We start from the raw sequence: 19,435 nt of genomic DNA, 5'->3' as shown, positions 1-19,435 counted from the left end.
CTTTTGGTTTCAATTTGTGGTATAAAAAGCAGTCTGAGCATTTAGGTATACCACCCGTAATTCACAAATGGGCCAGGGTGCAAGTTGTGGCTTGTCATGTATTATTAAATATCATATGATTCATATCTGTTGTTCACCAATGATTTGGACTGTTGTAAATAAACGAGTTACATTTGAGAACAAACCAAAAAAAAACGTTGGGATAACAGAGGCTAAGGTTGGCTTCGTCCAGTAGGATTTTTAGTGATAGGAAATTAGGAATTATCAATAAAAGCTCTTCTTATTTTGTTGGAAGTTTTAGGATTTGCTTAATTGTTAGTATTTGATTATCAGTTTGTAATTTGAATTTGAATTAGTTTAAATTTTGAACACCCCTAATGCATTTCTTGTATGCATGACTATTTAAGAGAAGGAATCAATTGACCATAAAATTCAATTCTCCTTTCTCAAGTATGCATGACTATTTAAGAGAAGGAATCAATTGACCATAAAATTCAATTCTCCTTTCTCAAGTTCAAGAAGGTAGTCACCTCAAATCGACTAAGATATCTTCTAATTGTTCTAGTGCATAGCTTCTTTTTTTTTTTTTTTTTTTTTTTTTTTTTTTAAGAATGAGATAATTACTGCAATTGATAGTAGATGCACGTAAAGGAATTAAAACAAACAAAAGGGTTCGCTTTGCTAAATAACATACAAAGTGAAGAATTTTGTCCATCAATTTATAAGTTTAATTGGCCCCAGGAAGTGACAACGCAATGTGTTGATGTCATTTTTATGTTTTTTTTTTTTTGTACAAGGTTAATTAGACAAATGATAATCTTCACGGGGCATCTGAATGATCGACTCACTTGTCTGGATCTTAATTAAAACTCAAAGGTCCCAGTTCAATCCACCACACTATCGTTTATCGATTCATGAGGTTTCATCAATTCTTAATAATAATAATCTTCATGGGGCATCTGAATGATGGACTCACTTGTCTGGATCTTAATTAAAAGTCAAAGGTCTCAGTTCAATCCATCACACTACCTTTTATCGATTCATGAGGTTTCATTAATTCTTAATACAGGGAGTGGAATAGCATAGCCAAAGGCAAAGAGTCCTACTTGTATTAAAAAAAGAAGAAGACAAATGATAACAACTTAGGTATCCACAATTATTAAAAAAAATTATGTTAATAAAAGCAAAAGCAACAATTATTTAGCTTGATATTTGCCTTTTAATTAAGGATAAAGTTTTCCTTTGAATTATTACATCTTTTGCAAATTTGAATTGAAGGGTGTTATAAAATTGGTATATTTCTGGCATCATATCCATAAATGGCAATTTATAAAACCATTTATATGTATTAATCATATGACCAATTAAAATCCATAAAAAAATATACTAATCACATGACCAATTAAATAATTTAAACTAGTCATTTGACTAAATATACATGACCAAAAATACACATTAACGGTTTTATGAATCTTCACGCAAGTCCAGATTGGAGGTAAACTATGTTCTTAAACTAAAGATCTAACAAATTAAATTGAAAAAAAAAAATTAAAAGTATTACAAATTTTACTAGAGAATTAAGGTTTACAAACAGACGTGACATTGAATAAGATTGGGGCAACTTTAACAACATAATAAATAAATTTTGATTTTTTTAATTATTATTTTTTGAATGGTAACATGTTAATTTATAAAAAATTGTTACATACCCAGCATTATTCAATTAAATGTGTTTGGTCTACAAGCTATGCGTTTATATATTGAAGAAGCTTGAGTAATTATTCCAAAAGCAATACTCCATTCTTTCACAATAATAATAGGTCCTAATAATACAATATTGAAATAGCTTGAGTAATTATTCCAAAAACAATACTCCATTCTTTCATAACAATAGTAATAATACAATAGGATCCATAGTTGATATGAGATGATATTAATGAGAAAGCATTAATCCTAGAATATTGAATAATTGGCCAAATTGGCCTATAATTATTTTAATTAAGTCTGATATCCCCTAAATTGTACCCTTTAGTTTGAATGGATTATGAAACAATATATCTAAATTGACACTATCTATATTATAGTTTTTGAAGTAGGCCACATTTTTTGTTTTTGTTTTTTTGTTTTTTTTGTTTGAGAAGATGAAGTAGGCCACTTGGCTGCAAAGATTCCCACTTCCAATGAGGATAGCCAAATAATTTTGTGAAGGTCACCGACGGCTTTATTGTCCACATATCATACACCAGTCACAAGATAAAAGTTTGCATATCGAATTGTAGATGGAGACGATTGTAGAAAAAAAAAATGTCTTTCTCCAATATTTTTCCTTCTAAATATGATGTCCAAATGTCAAACAAAACGAAATATCAATTGAAACTTGAAACATAGGTTATACATCCATAGATACAGTAAAAAAAAAAACAAAGGACATAAGTTACTAAAATTTATGAATGCACGTCACAACTTTGCACATTATTTAGGGTAAAATAATTGGATATTTCTTGAATTTTGGAATAGTTACACTTACAAAACTTTTATTTTAGCCAATTTAATGCATAAACTTTAGTACTATATAAAATACTCTCTTTAACTTTTATTTTAGCATATTTAGTACATAAACTTTGATACTGTACCAATAATTCCCCTAAGCTTTTATGTTGTAGTAGTGAAACCCCTTCATTAATTTTTTTTTCTCCTTAATGATTTAGTACAAAAATAATATAAATTGGAGGAGGGGGGATAATTAAAGGGGGTCTTATGGCTACATTAAATTTGTGAAAGATAAAGTTAAGAGAATCTATTTGCTACCGTACAAAAATTTATGTACTAAATTGACTAAAATAAATATTCAGATGGTGTAAATACAACAAACCCAAAGTTTAGCAGATGTTCAGGACATTTTTTTCGACAACACACATTATTTGGGACTCTGGCTTTAGTTTCGCTTTCAATTCATTAATTGATTAAAGAGACATTACACCTACAACATCAAAAGGGACGATAAAGGCCCATCCTTGTTGATATTGACATTGCCATTTTTTGGGCCCACGGGGCATGGGTGCAATACCCTAAGCATGTGGACCCGATCTCAATCCGATATCATATTCAATTCACGTCCTTTTCCCTTTTTAATTTATTAATAGGTCCTTTTATGTCCAAGCCTTTTCCTCCACCAAATTGATTAGAGTAATTTATTATAAAATAAATGGATTAAGAAACCCAACTAACTGAACTAAGAGAGAAACAAAAAGCAGAAGGAACCAGCCCATCCCAAACCTATTTAGGGATGAATGAGATGCAATAGATAGCCCAAGTTTGTATTGTTTTGGGCTAATTATCTTCTTCCTATTTTTTTGAAAACCTGGGCTAATTTACACAACAAAAATTCCACAGTATAAAAGAGGTGAGATAATTTCTTATATTAGATACGTTATTTACAATAACATATTCACAGTAGAGTTAAGAGTGGCAGAGATTAACTTGAGAATCACCTTAAAAATGGCTAGATTAAATTTGGATATTGAAAGAGTTCCTCTTTCTCCTTTTCTTTTCCCATGTGAAAATTCAGAATGGGCTCTAAGATGACTGTAAAGCTTTGGACATCAAATCCACAAAAAGCTCTTTCTTTTTTTCTTTTTCTTTTTTGAAGGTAAGAGATCTTGCTGGACCATATAAACAGAACCTGATTCCAAAAGTTTGAGCCCAGAAATATGCAGCTTGTTATTTACATTCAATTAAATAAACATGAGTCTGATGAGATCTAGCAGACTACACAGGTGACAGTTTTGTATGTGCCCAAGACATAAGTCTCATACCATCTCATTACATGGATCATGTGACAACTTCACTAAAATATTCACCAAATAATTAATTAATAATTATGCTTAAGTTCAAATCCGTTGGATTTTTTTGACTATCAATTTAGGGAATTTTCTTTTGGTTCTTTGTACACAAAGTATCGAAACTAAAATTAAAACTACCACTAATGGGTGTCAGAGTATGAAATTCAAGGAGAAATCTTATATAAAAAATTAAAAAAAAAAAAATTCATAACATTTTCCCCAACAGTTGAATTGACAAGCTTTTACTAGTTCTTATCTAGTGAGGGTCTTATCTTGTGTTGCAACCTGAATATTTCTTCTCTTGAGATTGAGATTGATGCCAAAGCTATTGTGGATATTTTGAACAAGCCAGCTTTTGAAAACAGCATTATTTCTCCTATTTTGGATGATTGTAGGCTATTGATTGGCCGGTTTTCTCAGATTCGTGTGAAGCATTGTTTCCGTCAGGCGAATAGATGTGCGGATAGCCTTGCTAGAATGAGTTTTAGTCTAGATAGTGTTTTTTCTTCTTTTCATAGTCCGCATGTGGACTTGTTGGATGTTTTTGAGGATGATCTCAATGGGGTGTATGTTAACAGGTTTTGTCCTAATCCTGTTGTTCCCTTTTAGTTTGTTTTAATGAATCGTCTTTCACCAAAAAGTTCTTATCTAAACCTATTATGTAAGTTACTTTTTTACTTACCACTGAAAATATGTTCTATTTTTTAAAATAAAATAATTTGCCACATTTGAGATTTGTTGTGTCTATAGAGTTTCTTATTAATTGTGTTACCATACGCACAATTATTTATTTTTCATAGGGAAACTAATAATCTAGATGTTTTACTAAAATTAAAATGTTTTACACACTAAACAAGCATATGTAACCCCTTTTTTTTTTTTTTTAAGAAACAAAAAGACAAGAGAGAAAATGAGGTTCTAACTTTTAATACAAAGGTACTACAAACTCCACTCTAAAGTTAAACTACACACAACTCTCTTAAGCAAGCTAAACAAGCACGGCTGATTTAAAGAAACAACCCTGATTCTTCTTCACACAGGAAATGTGTTACCCACCGATCATAATTTTCGGACATCCGCAATTTTATGACCAGCCAAAAACGTAATGAAGAACATAAACCAGGGCCAGGGAGAATGGGTAAAGTAGAAAAGCTGGTATAGAAGTCCACAGAGGTAAATGGGTGCGGAAGCTGGCCAAGGCACCTATCACAATGCTGACAATAAGAATAGCCAGCACTTCAGATGAGAAATCCCATGTCAATCCCCTGAAGTAAACAAGGGCCAAGAAGACTGGGAGATTGAGAACATTATGCTTCGTTACTGCCCCATATAGCTGCAGCAAGAAATAGATGTTTTATGACACTTGCAGTTGAATTTCTCTAGAAAAATCAATAATTTCAAATGAAAGCATAACTTATACACATCGTTGCTTTCATTGCTGCCTGTCAAATACGGGAATATGTTTAGATAGACCTATTATTAGATTAAGTAACAGACAAAAAATTGTCGATGTAAAGCTACAACAGAGGTATAATATCAAATTCATACTACCAACTTGTCATCAATAACAACCATATTTTGATGGATTGTTCTGCCTTTTACAGCCAGTAAAATGATCAGGTTCACAGAGAAAATCAAGCAAGTTACACACTTTTCTATTGTTTAGTCAGCTAAAAGAGCTTTTAAGGCCACCAAAAACTAAATTCAGGTTTATGGTCAGAATTGAAGTGCCTGGTGTTCCTTGACTTCCAAGGATGGGTAGTGAATCTCGGTAACTGGTTCCACTCACCAGTGAAGTCTCAAAACAACCCAAAGTAACTGATTTATTTATTGATTAGTTTGTAAGTTACACATGCACTCAATGAATTTAGAATCCAGGACCTCACCCTCCGATTCTTGAAAGAGGAAGGAGTGCCAAAATTAATTTAAATTTAAAAATCCACATATCAAAATGATGTAGTACTACCGTCCTAATTTTTGTTTCGCAATAGCAGTTTCAAATTTTGGGAATCTAGCTAATACACTAATATCACAATTTAATACATATCTTGCAATTCTGTAATCTATCTGTGCATGATCAACTCTAGAGAGTAAGCACTAAACAATAAACACAGCATAGACAAGAAGAGTAGGGAATAAGAAACAAACCTCCGAAAATGTGAATGAGGCTGCTGCCCGCTTGGCACGGCTAGCAAATGTAATTGCTGACACAGCATCCCTAGAGCTGGTAGCCAAAGGCAGCACAATGAAAGAGATGAAGAAAGCAGGAATACTAGTGGCATCAGAGAAGTTTTCGACTGCATCTACCAGGGGATCAGCAAAAGCAACAGCAATGATAGTTCCAAGCAATAACAATAGTACTGCCTTATTGATAGAGGTCCATTTGGAATTCTTAACATCCTCAACTTTTTTATCACGCGGATCCCTCACATCCAACTGAGCATGCTCATCTTTTGTTTGCTGCGTATAAATTTCCAAGAAAGTTTTTTAATTAAGAATCTGTTGATATGAAGATAATGAATATGAAACAACTCAATTTACCTGGTGAAAGTCATCAAAAATCTTATTAAATGAGTAAGGTTCAGGATCGCGATCAACAGTCTGATTTATCTTGCATAGCCATCTACAAATGCCATTGACAAACTCCACCTTTTCAATTTGAGAATTACGAGATGTATCAAAATCATCCATTAGTTTATTTATAGCATCATCATGATTCACTTCGATCTCTTGAAAGTGAATTCCACCGATCAATGCTTCCAATTCAGAATATGAAATATGTCCATCACTATCTTTGTCAACTTCAGAAAACAGCCTGTCATAATATCCAACAAAAAATTCATCAAATACAGAAAAATAAAAATTAAAGAACAATTTTCTGTTAATAAATAAATAAAAACTAACATTTCAATGATGTCTTTGTTAGGTTCACCATTCTCCATGAGCTGCATTCCCGGTGCAAGTTTTTTTAGAAGTTCTAATATAACAAGCATGTACTTCACATAAGCAATTTTTCTTGTTTGGATCGAAGGCTGAAGGACCTGCACAATGTTTTTAACTTTCTCTATCAGAAAGTAAACCATAATATGGAAAGTTCAGACATTAAAACCAGAAAAGATGGCCAAGCTACCTCAGATATTAAAATACTCCTTCAAATTTACCTATCCAAACGACTACAATCATATAGTAATGTCAAAACTTACAAATCAGACGTTTCAAATCAGACATTAAAACCGTAGTCATTAAAGTTTGGGAGCGTTTACATTTTATACTTAAAAAGTTTTAGAATTTTTGGTTGTAAAATCCAAATATCTCCAAACTATTCCAATTGTTGATCAGCTGCAATAATTATATTTTAAAAAAATATATCAAAACTTAAATCTTTTTTTTTTAGAGAGAGTTTCAACTTATAATGTCCGTTTCTGATGATAACTCTTTGTCATTAGACTATAACACTAATCAATTATTAGTATAAGCAGGAATTGAACTCCAGGTCTCTTATTTAAACATTAAAAACTTTACCAATTAAGTTAATTGAAACCCACTTAAATACAAATATTCTTGAACTATTAGTTCTGTGTGCTTTTCTCCTAAGAAAAGCTTAGTTCAATGGTTTAGCATTGCTAAACCTCTTAAGCATTTGCATCCGGGTTTGCATAAAAATATCTATTTTATACTATCTAAAATGTTACTTTATTTATTATTCCAATCCACTTTACAATACACTCAACATCTCAATCTCTATTCTTTCATCACTTCATTTAAACATTCTTATCATATTATTTAATAGTATGTAATTCATTGCATATGCACGAATATAATTAAAAACAATCATAATTACATGGTTAATTTTTTTAATAGATTCAAATTATACATGGTATTAACTTACACATTTTTTAAACTATATATTTCTAAAATATGTAATGGTTTCTTATTAATTATATCTATATATATATATATATATGTTTTAGAATTTAATACCATGCATATGCAAATGCTTAAGAGGTCAGAGTTCAAACTACCATTTAGAATTTTTAAGCCTATTAAGAAGCCAATGTTCTCCCTCAACTAGATAAGATACAGTCTACTCCATATTCCAGAACAGGAATTGGAGCTTGAAGAGAGGTCACTGATTCTAACCAACTTCAGTGCAGATTAAAGAACAAAATCTAAAAAATTGTTGAAAAAAAATTCCATATGATTAGACAAATCTTTTGATCACTCCATATTATCTATAAAAGAATAAAAAATTTGGAGATGGAACTGGGTTACCAACCAGCAAAGAAAATATAATTATAGGCACACGTACCTGATAAAGGATATAAGAAACCAATAGAAGAAGAGAGACAATAAGCCCAATCAAGACTGCGAAGTGCCTCCCTAAAGTTAAATTGAGAATTTGCGGTATTTGAACAACTAAAAGTGGGATGACAGATATGACCATTATCCATGCAGCATACTGAGTTCAAACATCAGTACTAATGCCAGATTCTGCAAAGATGTGAGATTGTATTTGGTTATGAATCCTTGTGAACCATTTAATTATACAGTTACAAAACATTTCACTCTACAGGACATATATGAAAATGATTCAGTGGTCTAGGATAATAATAAGTTTAACCTACCACAACCAACTCTCAGAAATCAGAATGGAAAGCACTTAGAAGATGACACGGTTTAGGCATGTTTTCTACATATTAAATGGGTCCATGTATGATACCATCCATCTAAAATAAAAGGGAATATAGAAATGAAAATTATTGTTTCACATTCTATGAAGTACACTCCGTACACATAATGTCCAGACCTTCACAAAATTATTATCATATCGTCTATCAATAATTGTTTTCAAATTTACTATATAAATATTTTAAGAAACTGAAAAATTTTGTGTAAAATTGTACCATCTATTTTAGCTAATAAGCAAAATATATTACTATTTTGATTGATTTATTTATTTCATTATATGCTATAATCCTTTTTATTAAAGTTTATTATATACTGCATTTGAAAAAAGTGCGATTTACTTCAAATGCATGTTTCTGCTTTGCGCCTAGGCTTCAAGAGACCTACATGCATAATTAAGTATGATTCACATGTTTACCAACATTGAATTATATTACTATTATGTTTAACCCAAGCATTGTCTTGTGGTTTGTACTTAATGAATTTCTATTGTTACTATTAAGTTGTGATTTTTCCATGTTAGTCTTGTTGGCTTTATTTTGTGTCAATTTGCTTGTAATTCCTTTTATTATTTGCTTGTATTTTTTGGGATTTATTGTATATATGTTTAGTCTCAAGTTGGTGAAGATTTGCTTAAAATAGAGGGTTTTGCGACTAGCTCGCAAGTAGGTTGAGATCTTATGAGGAAATTCAAAAACCTATTATGTCAAGGTATCTCGTGGGTAGGCCAACCCACGAGTGAGCCGCAAGACACATTGATAGCATGATTTTTGTGTGCAACCCTTCCCTCCTTCACCATATTGTATATATCCTCATTAGCCACAAAATTGTAAGAAGAGTTTTGGAGAGAAACCCTAGAAACACCATTGGAGAGTTAGTAATTGTGAGCCTACAATCTACTACACAAATATCTTCGATTTTCTCTACTCTCTTACCTCTCCAATTGTCAAATCTTGAGATAGGATTTCATCCAAAAAAAACCCTCACATAATCTAAGTGTTAAGAGTGTTTTGGACCCTGGAAAGCATTGAAGCTTAGCCACATATTTAGCTGGTAAGACATGGTGGTACAATCGGGTGTAATGTGGGATTTTGGAACCTAGTGAAGACAAGAATTCATCAAGTCCATTGGTAGCTGGAGTTTGGAGGGTTCAAGTACTTTAGATAGCTTAGGCTTGGAGGGTCTTTATATATTTATTTACTCTAATTGATTTACTAGTGGATCATTTCGACTTGTCAGACCATAAAAAGGTTTCTCTATCGGGTTCTCCAGTTTTCCTCTTTGATAACACATCCGGTGTTATCTTGAGTTTACATCATCTTCTCCCTACTTCCCTTGGTTATTTGCTTTATTCAATTATGCTTGTACATGCTTTAATTGATAGTTTTGGTTTATTAATTGTATTTCGCATAAAATTAATCCAACTGTAATTAAAATTTGGGGGTTGTTTTTGCACCTAGTAATTAGATTAGTGCACTTTCAATTACCTCCAACCTAATGCTTTGGATTGTTTATGAACCATTTCTACTTGTCTACCTTTTATAATATCTTGTATCCTATAGTGCCGTATCAATTAAAAAGCCACCAAAGACGTATAGGTTTGGGATTCCCTTTCCCACCCCACATGGAAAAGAAAAAAAATTGCATTTTTTAGAATATATATCATTTGTCTCATTTTTTTAGTTTCATTTATATTTCAGCAATCATGGTAAGCTATGTGGTTTATTTTTATTATTATTATTTTTTCATTTTAAACTTTGCTTATTTTATATGGATCAAGTGAATATATGGTAAATTGAGATTTATGGAGTATAATGTGAAACACAAAAAATGGCATAGAAGATTTGTATTCCATTTTTTTTAATGTTTCTAAGTACCAAAAAATATAAAGGACTCACAAAGCCAACTCTTTGAACTTATACACAAAAAATAAGTAGTTTTAAAGATTAATAATGAAGAAAAACCACCGTACACTCATGATGAGATAATCACTCTACAAATATAAATACTTATGGGGTGTGGGGTGCAGGGAATAAATAAAATAAATAAATAAAAACATTCAATTTAAGTACATACTTGTTAAACTACACCCATTTGTATCCTTTGTATCCTGTGCAAATGAATCAACAAGGTCGCACTTCCCAACAACAACACACGATCCCCATATTATTGTAAGAAGTATAACAGTTGACCCAGCTACCATTCCCACTCCAATAGAGACTTTATTTTGAGCAGTTTCTGTAGTTCCAGAAATACCCGATACTATACAACACGAGAGTTGATTAGATCATTATAAAATCAATGAGCAAGTGTAGGTTGGTATGAGAGAGAGAGAGAGAGAGAGAGAGAGAGAGAGAGAGAGAGAGAGAGAGAGAGAGAGAGAGAGAGAGAGAGAGAGAGAGAGAGAGTGTAGGTTGGTATGAGAGAGAGAGAGAGAGAGAGAGCATCCACAGCAGTGAAGCTAAAAATTTAGTTTTTTAGCTCCACCAAAAGTTCCTTTATCTATTTTACCTACACATATGTTGCAGCAGTGAATCTATTTTAGCTTTCAATACAATAAAATAATATAACAAAGCAAGAGGTTAAAAAAAATCTTATTATTAAATGATTATATATATATATATATCTCTAAAATATATATAGATAAAAGATAGAAATTTTATTCTAACCTAATTTAAGTGTATATGTGTGTAAAACTAATTTTATTCTAACATAATCTAAGTGTATATGTGTGTAAAACTTTCTCTTGAAAACTTGAATATTGACACTTACTCCCTACACCTTACAAACATTAATATTTATTATTAAATGATTAATTCTTGAGCAAAATGAAAGTAGATGAGACTTAAGCGGTAAGCCAACTAAGGTCAGCAATTTGATTTATGATGGTTATCAAGTTATGAATATTGAAATTTTTTGGAAAACTTCGTCATGCAACCTGCAACCAATAGCAAAGGATTGAATTGCACTAAATTCTGTAGGATTAACCCATGTCTCCTTTCAAATTAATTATTCTAATATTCTTCTAAAAAAAATTATTCCAATAAGTTCTATTTTAAAAGTTAATCTTGTGTACACGTGGCCATATATATCATGCCAATGGTACCGGGCAAAAAAGGAATAAATTACTCCCCAAAAAGGGGAAAAAAAGTTGTGCATCATTTACAAGATTTCGCCTATAGTGCATCTAAATGATACACAAATAATTGCAAACCTATTCAGTGGTGAAGGCCAAAATATTCTTTTAGCGGCAGCGTATGATGATATTTTAGAATTAATATTTTCCTAATAGGTTAATTTATATTAAAAAAAAAAGTAATAGTCAATTTCCTTTCAATATATATTATATATATATATATTATTGAAATTTATTTAAAATATTTTAGAGTTTAAATTTAGAATCAAGCTTCAAAAATGTTGTTTTTTCATTAAGAAAAGAAGATAGTTGTTTTCAATTTTTTTTCTGTAATTGTTTAGAACTTAATTTGTTGAAAGCTCAAGGGCCTTTCAAAAAAATATGAAGAAAGATTTATTTTGATGCTTTTCCTAATTTTGTTTTATTTTTTATATTTTTAATGGTAAGTTTATACAAGCAATATGTCTTGAACCCATAATCTTACCATCTGCCTTACACTAACAAAAGAGTATATGGTATTTGAATTAGAGATCATTAACTATTATCTTTATACTTTTATTTAGAAATTTTAATTAAAATTATTATAATTTTTTTACGAGTATATGAATTAATACAAAAAATACATTTATTCAAAAAGCTCTAATTTTGAATATAATATTATAATAATATTATTTCCATCCAATTATAGTTTTTGATCTTTTTTTGGATGAAAAATTAAGATAATTGAGTGATAATGGAACTAAAAAAATTCTACCAAGAATTGATCAATAATTGTCAAGAGTCTTGTAACTCAATTAGTAGTATCTCCTAATATTTTCAATAAAGACATCCAATTTTCAAATCTTTCCTCTAATATAATAACTATCGAATTTAAAAAAAGAAAAAGAAAAAAGAATTGGCCTATAATTTAAACAAACTTGGTTATTACAAAACTAATTTGGCCTTATTTATTAAGTTATATATATATATATATATGTGTGTGTGTGTGTGTGTAATTTTATTTCAGTTCAAGACCCATTTTTTATATTTTTACAAAATAGGGGGATCACATAAATTTCTTTTTCTTTTTTATATGCATAATTTCCGTATAAGATGGTCATATGCTTTTTCTTTTTTCTTTTTGGGATCAAAAGATCATACATACATACATATATATATATATATATATATATACACACACAAAATACGAGATTACTTATATTTGAACCTTATGTATCATTTTGATTTAGGGCCTTTTTGTATTAGAGTTCCCATTTATTGAAGGAGCCTTTTGATGTCATTGGAGTTTATATGGTTATAAAAAAGCTTTTTAGGGATTTTGGGAGGTCTTTGGGTAGTTTAGGATGGCGTTGCCAAGTTAAAAATACTATAACCTTTTGTTTGAATGGAGGGAAATGGAAGGTCAGGGAAGGGAAACCCTCATTCCAAACATATCATAAAAGAAAGGAAAAATTTTCAATTTTGTACGTTTTTATAATAAAATTTTCATTTTTAATGGTTATAAAATTGTAAAGTTGTGGTTATTTATTATTTGGTATGTTTATGAATTATAATTATCAAGAGAAATAATTTAAGGATTAATTGTCACATCATTTATTTACATTTTATTGTCATTAGTTTATTTTAAAAAATATATAAAACATTTTTAAAAATAAATATTAATTAATTTTTTACATTCTAGGATCCGTTTGGTATTTGCGTTTAAAAAACAGTTTTTATTTTTTTGAAAATACTTACAAGTGAAAAATTTTGTGAAATACATATAATATTGTTTAAAAATTAAAAACAAATATTTAAAATTGTGTATCAAACAGCACTCTAATTTTCCTAGCATAGTGATACTTTGTATACCCCTATTATGTACTTTGTGGTAACCATACCCACAGTAGCCGTGAAAAAAAAAAAAATCAGTTTTTCTCTTTTCACATAAAAATATTAAAAAAATCAGTTTTTCCCAAAATTGTTTTTATTTTAAAAACGATTAACTAAGTGCGCACCGAGAACGAGGAGGGCTTCCGGAAGAGCACCGAGAATAGGCAGCACCAGACCGCCCACAAAACCAGGGCCAAGAATTTCCAGCAAGTGCTCGCTCCCATCGGACAATGACTTGGCAGCTAAGTACATGAGGTACCCGTACACCACCATGATCACGAGTTTTATACACATTAGCATCTCACTTAATCTTTTAACATTAGTCATTCCAATAATTCAAATCGTTTGTCACGAATGTATTTTCCATTAATAAGTTAACAATAGAAAGCAAATTGATTACATGTTAAAAATAATTAACATAGACTAAATTGACTACTCTCAAAATTTAGAGATCTAATTAATTATGTTCCCAAAATATAGGGAATAAAATAGTACTTTTGCCATTAATTATTTTTTTTTTTTGAAAATCTTTGTAAAGATTCTTGTTGTTGCTTCATCACCGGGCTAGACCTCTGTTCTTAGCTTTTTTAGAATCAGGTGTAGCTCGATAAGTGAATTGCTTTAGAGCATTTATATTAACAATTTTTTGAGAGATAATTACAACATATTGTTAACCTCACAACTTGAACCCTTTCTCCCCTAATGGGTTTTTAGCTAAATTTAGTCTAAAAAAAACTCACTTTTGTTAGTTTAGCTAATCTACTATTTACAGAGTTTCAACACTCATCACTATTCTATTTTAATATTATTTTCTCTTCTCAAATATATTTTTTTAACCCCTCCTTCCCAAGGTGTGACTAAAATAAGATTTTAGGTGCAATACATTAGGTTCTCCAATTGAATATAAACATAACCAAGTGATAAATAAATTTGAAAAAAAAAATCTAAACTTTTTATATAACTTAGTACCTCAATTGAAGCATTTTCTTTGCTTTCTTATAAAAAAAAAAAAAGGAAAAAAAAGAAAAATGATAGCTTCCTTTTTTTTCCCCCCTAAGAAGAAGACAAGAAAACTTCATTAATAAAACTCAGCCATAATTGATGAGAAGTACATCATTGAGGTGTAGAGAAACATACTTCATTCATAGACAAACCATTAACAGGTCTAGTAAGATTGTGAGTTATATAATTACCTTATCTATAGTATGAGAAAAACTAATACCGCTAAAATTATCTATATACGACTTAGCATCAACAATCAAAAGGCCAAAAGATTCCAAGGATTCATCTTCACTTTTTAAAACTTCAATAACTACCAGAATCACCATCAAGAATGATTGAAGAAAATACCAATTTCATGAGTAAAAGCTAGAGGTCTTACTCGTAGTCAATACTGTACTAGAGACTATTTCGACTTGATAAAAAAAAATATATATATATATATATATTTTAATACAAGTTAATATCGGTATACCATTTTAAGTTTACCACTATTTTATATTTATATATAATATATAAGTATTATATTCATAAACTTATATGTGTATTTATTTAATTATTATATACTCCAAAAAAATTTCAAAATCTATTGGAGTATTCATTAGTCAAACTCTTATGTTTAAATTTAACCCAATAAATTTTCCCATTAATTCTATCTATAAATATGATAAAAAAGGGAAGGAAAAATCTCTAAAGGGTGGAATTATTTAAAAGGGCAAATCTCATATGATAATTTTTAACCACATTGATGGAATTATCATATATGCATAGTGGATTTATTAACATTGTTTTTTTTTTTTTTTTTTGAAAGTTTCAACTTCTGGCGTCTACTTTTGATGATAGTTTTTTTTTTTATTAAACCAAAACACCAATCAATTTCTAGTGTAGGTAGGAATTGAACCCTAGATCTCTTCTTAACGTGTAGATTGAGTTGGTGGTATTAATTGCCTAGTGGTGGTAGGTGAGAATTAAATAGAGTCTTGGCGTTGATGGCTTAAAATTACACTATTATCTTAGTTTTGATAGGCAATATCACATCAATTTCATGTTTAATGAAAAATTCTTAGATACTCCTGGAGCACGAAGGAATTGTGCTTCTTCCTCTTACATTCACAGTGGATCCCATCATGAATTTAATGAGTAGACCTCATCATGAATGTAAGAGAAGGGAGCACCATTCTCCATACTCTGGGAGTATCTAGGAATTACTCATGTTTAATTACACATAAATATGTGAGTTTGAAATATTTTTAAAAAATATACTCATTACGTATATTTTTCTCTTGTAGGAGATTAAAACCATTTACAACTAATCCCCAATTCTACAACTAGCAATCTTGAAAGAATCTTGTGATTTTCTTCTCCTATGGTATTAAACATTGTTTATGCTCTAAAAGACATATAACTTTCATTTTACTTAATAAATGAATATGAAACACCATTTATGTATATAATGAAGAGTTGCCTTTGAAAAGTTACACTTGAACATGTCGCTTTTGGTAATACAAACCCTCTAAACTAACGCCTTCTAAAACAAAAATAGAGGAAAATAGAATAAGGCTATGTGATTACTTACTCTTTGAGTGTTCCGGAAGTGAACATTTTGGTGATGAAGTTGAACGTTCTACGATTGATATCAACCCAAGAGGTGTAGAATCGCATGATGGAGTCATGGTCAAGGTTCTTGAGAAGGTGAACCTCTGAGTAAAGTCACTGTTATTTGGGAATTTGTATATAAGATGAGTGTAAAAGAACTTTTCCAAAATATAAACAAAAATATTGAAACTTATACCAATTTTACAATTAAGTGTTTATATAAAATCACAATGAATGCAAATGGTACTATATTTACAATATAATAAATTAATTTTTTTTGATAGGTTTTTATTTTTATTTTTATTTTTTTGGGAAGAAAATAAGTTTATTTTAAAACACAAGTTTTAGATTGAAGGCTACATTGCCTTTTCAAATAGATTTTCCATCAAGTTTCCCATCCATTGAACAAGAAGAATGCTAAATATGTAGTTGCTTTCAACAAGTTGTTCAATGGAGACTAGGAGAGAACGTCCCTCCGATATGAAACACAATAAATTACAGAGAACACATGCCTTGAACACCCACCACCATCATGTAAGCGGGCAGCTTATTCCATCTCTCAGTGACATGTCTTCCAAATTCCACTACATTGTTCCGTTACAGGACTCAAATATATTATTCCCTTCAACTCATTCCCCTTTTGCGTTTAGCTACTTTCCATTGCTTCAATATAAACATGACCCCCTCTTCAAGTGTAGCTCTTCTTCCCTCTGGATAGTTCCACAATTCTGATATTATATACCGCCCACTAGGATTGTATTCATTTGTCTCCATTAAAGTTGCTGTCACAGCCTTGTAAACTTCATCACCCAATTCTTTCTTCAGATCATTCAATTTCTCATCTTCTTCATTTATAACTTGCTGATGGTTCCCATCAACCGTAATAACTTTCAAAGGATGCCAGTTAGGGTCCTTCAGATATTCCTCCCACAATGAGCATAGCTCTAAAGCTCTGTCTTCTGCTTCTTCCTCATTATACTTTCTTTGCATTGCTTCATGGAATGGTTTACTATCAAGTTCTCCCATTCTCTTAACGCCAATATGAGCACGGCTAGCTAAGTCTTTCAGGTCATTAACTAATTCTTTTTGAGCTTCTTGCAGCTCATCATTGCTCTTGCGCTCCTTCACTGTTAATGTTTGGTTCAAAGCTTCTAAATCTTCAAGTTCTCCTTCTTTTTCTCGCAACTGTTTGAGTATTGTATCCACTTTTTCCAGAATTTCCACATCTCCATCGTCTCCCATGTGCTTCATGACATTTAATGACCCTCTCAATTTCCAATTCCAGTGCTTGTTTTGCATCCAGTTGCTTTTCTAATTGAATTATTCTCTTATGGAGTTCCTCCTTTTGCCTCTTCTGATCTTCAGCCAGTTTCAATACATTCACATCAGCCCTTTCTTGCTCCAATGAGGCCAATTGCAAAGAATTATTTCTTATAGCATTCTTTTCAATCTCTTTAGCGAGCTTTTTGCTTTCGCTCTCGTTCCGTGCCTCACGCTTTTCCAATTCTACCCCACGGTGCTCGAGCTCAGTTTTCTGAGATTCCACTAGCAACTTGAGCTTTTCGTGGTCTTTAAAAATCCTCTGAAAGTGATCCCTCGCACTCAGTTGTATCTTTTTAATCTCTTCATTATAGGCTTGAAGGAGCTTATCTTTCTCTTCTATTATCTTGCTAAGGGATACTGTAGTTTGAGTACATCTTTCCTCCATTTCTTTCAAACACTTGTTCTTGACCTCAATGAGGTTTTTCAGATTAGACACAAGTTTACCCTGCTTCCATGCTTCTTCCTCCATAATGTCAGAAATTGTCCTAACATCTCCAATCTTTTGTAGGTGGTCCCCAATAATTCCAATTGAATTATAGTCATCTGCAAGGGCAACCCAAGCATAAAGACCACATTTTTGGTCATTATTAGCTAACCAGTCCTTTTTCCCATGATGATCTGCCTCATAAACCCTCTCAAATGACAAAGTATTGAAGAAAAAAAAGGAAAAAAAAAAAAAAAAGATTTAGTAATGAAGGTCTTTATTACATCACATTATAAAGATTAATAATATGGAATAAATTAATATGTTTTTATCAACTTTTATTATACAAAATTACTCCAAAGTTTTTTTTTTTGCTCATTACTTGAACTCACTAGTCATTACTAAAGAAGTTTTAAAACAAAATGCTATAATATATGTATAACACTCTCCAAAAAAAAAAAAAAAAAAAGATTACATAAAACATTATAACATTATCCATGCATCACACAAGCAAGTTACTAGTTATGAATAAAATTGTGAAAAATATTGTGTCACTAGACTTATTGTATCACAAATTGGGAAGCAAGGGATGGACATAACAAGAACAGAACAAGAAAGTAATTATGTATTTTCGACTAGTTTCATTTTCCTTCTCCTTCTCATTAGGATTAACAAGTGTGTATCATCTTTTATTTTTTGCCGAATCTGTAGACATTCACTTTTTAACTTTTTTTATTCTACATACGTTAAGCAAAAAGTTTTCAATTTCAACAAAATCAACGGTTCCCAAAATAGAAAAGTATTACTTGTGTCTTGCAATGTGTCTTGTCAACTTGTCAATATTTTGAATTAAAAGTTTTCTTTTAATATATTTAGCACGTGTTGTCCTCTGTTTTGTTCAACAATTTGGTATCAAAGCTTCTGCTAGTTCAACAGGATATCCAGATTCTTTTAGCAAAAGGGCAGACAAAGATTAGGTGGTCTTTGCTCTCAATACAGCCCCTATAGAATTCACACAAAGTATCACCAGTATATCCCCGTTTAGCTAGCCTGTCTCTAGTTGTTAATTTGTTTTTAATTGCCAACCATCCTATGAAACTATGTCTAGGAATAACTAGCTGAAACCAAAGATTCTTCCACCAATCCACCTCCAATTCTTTTTACTCTAATTTCATTATAGGTGGCAGCACAAGAGTAGCAGCTAGAGCTTGTTGTCAAAAGGGTAACCAAGTCATCTGACCCGGCAAGCTTCCAAATCCAAACTTTGTCCCTCAAAACAGACTCTACTTTTGCTTCAGGCTTGCTGGCTGCATCATAAATCACCCTATATCCAAATTCTAATGGGATGCCAATTGTCATGCCGTAAGAATATGGTCTTCTAATCCCCTACTTCAAATTTAATGAAGCTCATAGCCAGATCCCTTAACTTTCGGATGGCTCTTCAACCCAAGTGCACACTTATGGGACTCTTAATTCTGGTGGACCACGTCACTTATCTACCATTCTACTAAAAGACTCCTACTTGTTTAAAATTGCTGAGTCAATAATTAGTTTCTA

At 31.1% G+C, this 19,435-nt stretch overlaps 2 pseudogenes; both read right to left on the bottom strand.

The window, feature by feature from the left end:
* Positions 1-4,719: 4,719 nt before the first annotated feature.
* Positions 4,720-13,809, bottom strand: LOC115957761 (annotated as a pseudogene).
* Positions 13,810-16,749: 2,940 nt separating this feature from the next.
* Positions 16,750-18,094, bottom strand: LOC115957753 (annotated as a pseudogene).
* Between the last annotated feature and the right edge of the window lie 1,341 nt (positions 18,095-19,435).

Source organism: Quercus lobata, chromosome 8 (assembly GCF_001633185.2).
Source record: "Quercus lobata isolate SW786 chromosome 8, ValleyOak3.0 Primary Assembly, whole genome shotgun sequence".
Lineage (NCBI taxonomy): Eukaryota > Viridiplantae > Streptophyta > Magnoliopsida > Fagales > Fagaceae > Quercus > Quercus lobata.
The sequence above is the reverse complement of the archived record's forward strand: the minus strand, read 5'-3'. Positions and strand labels throughout refer to the sequence as shown.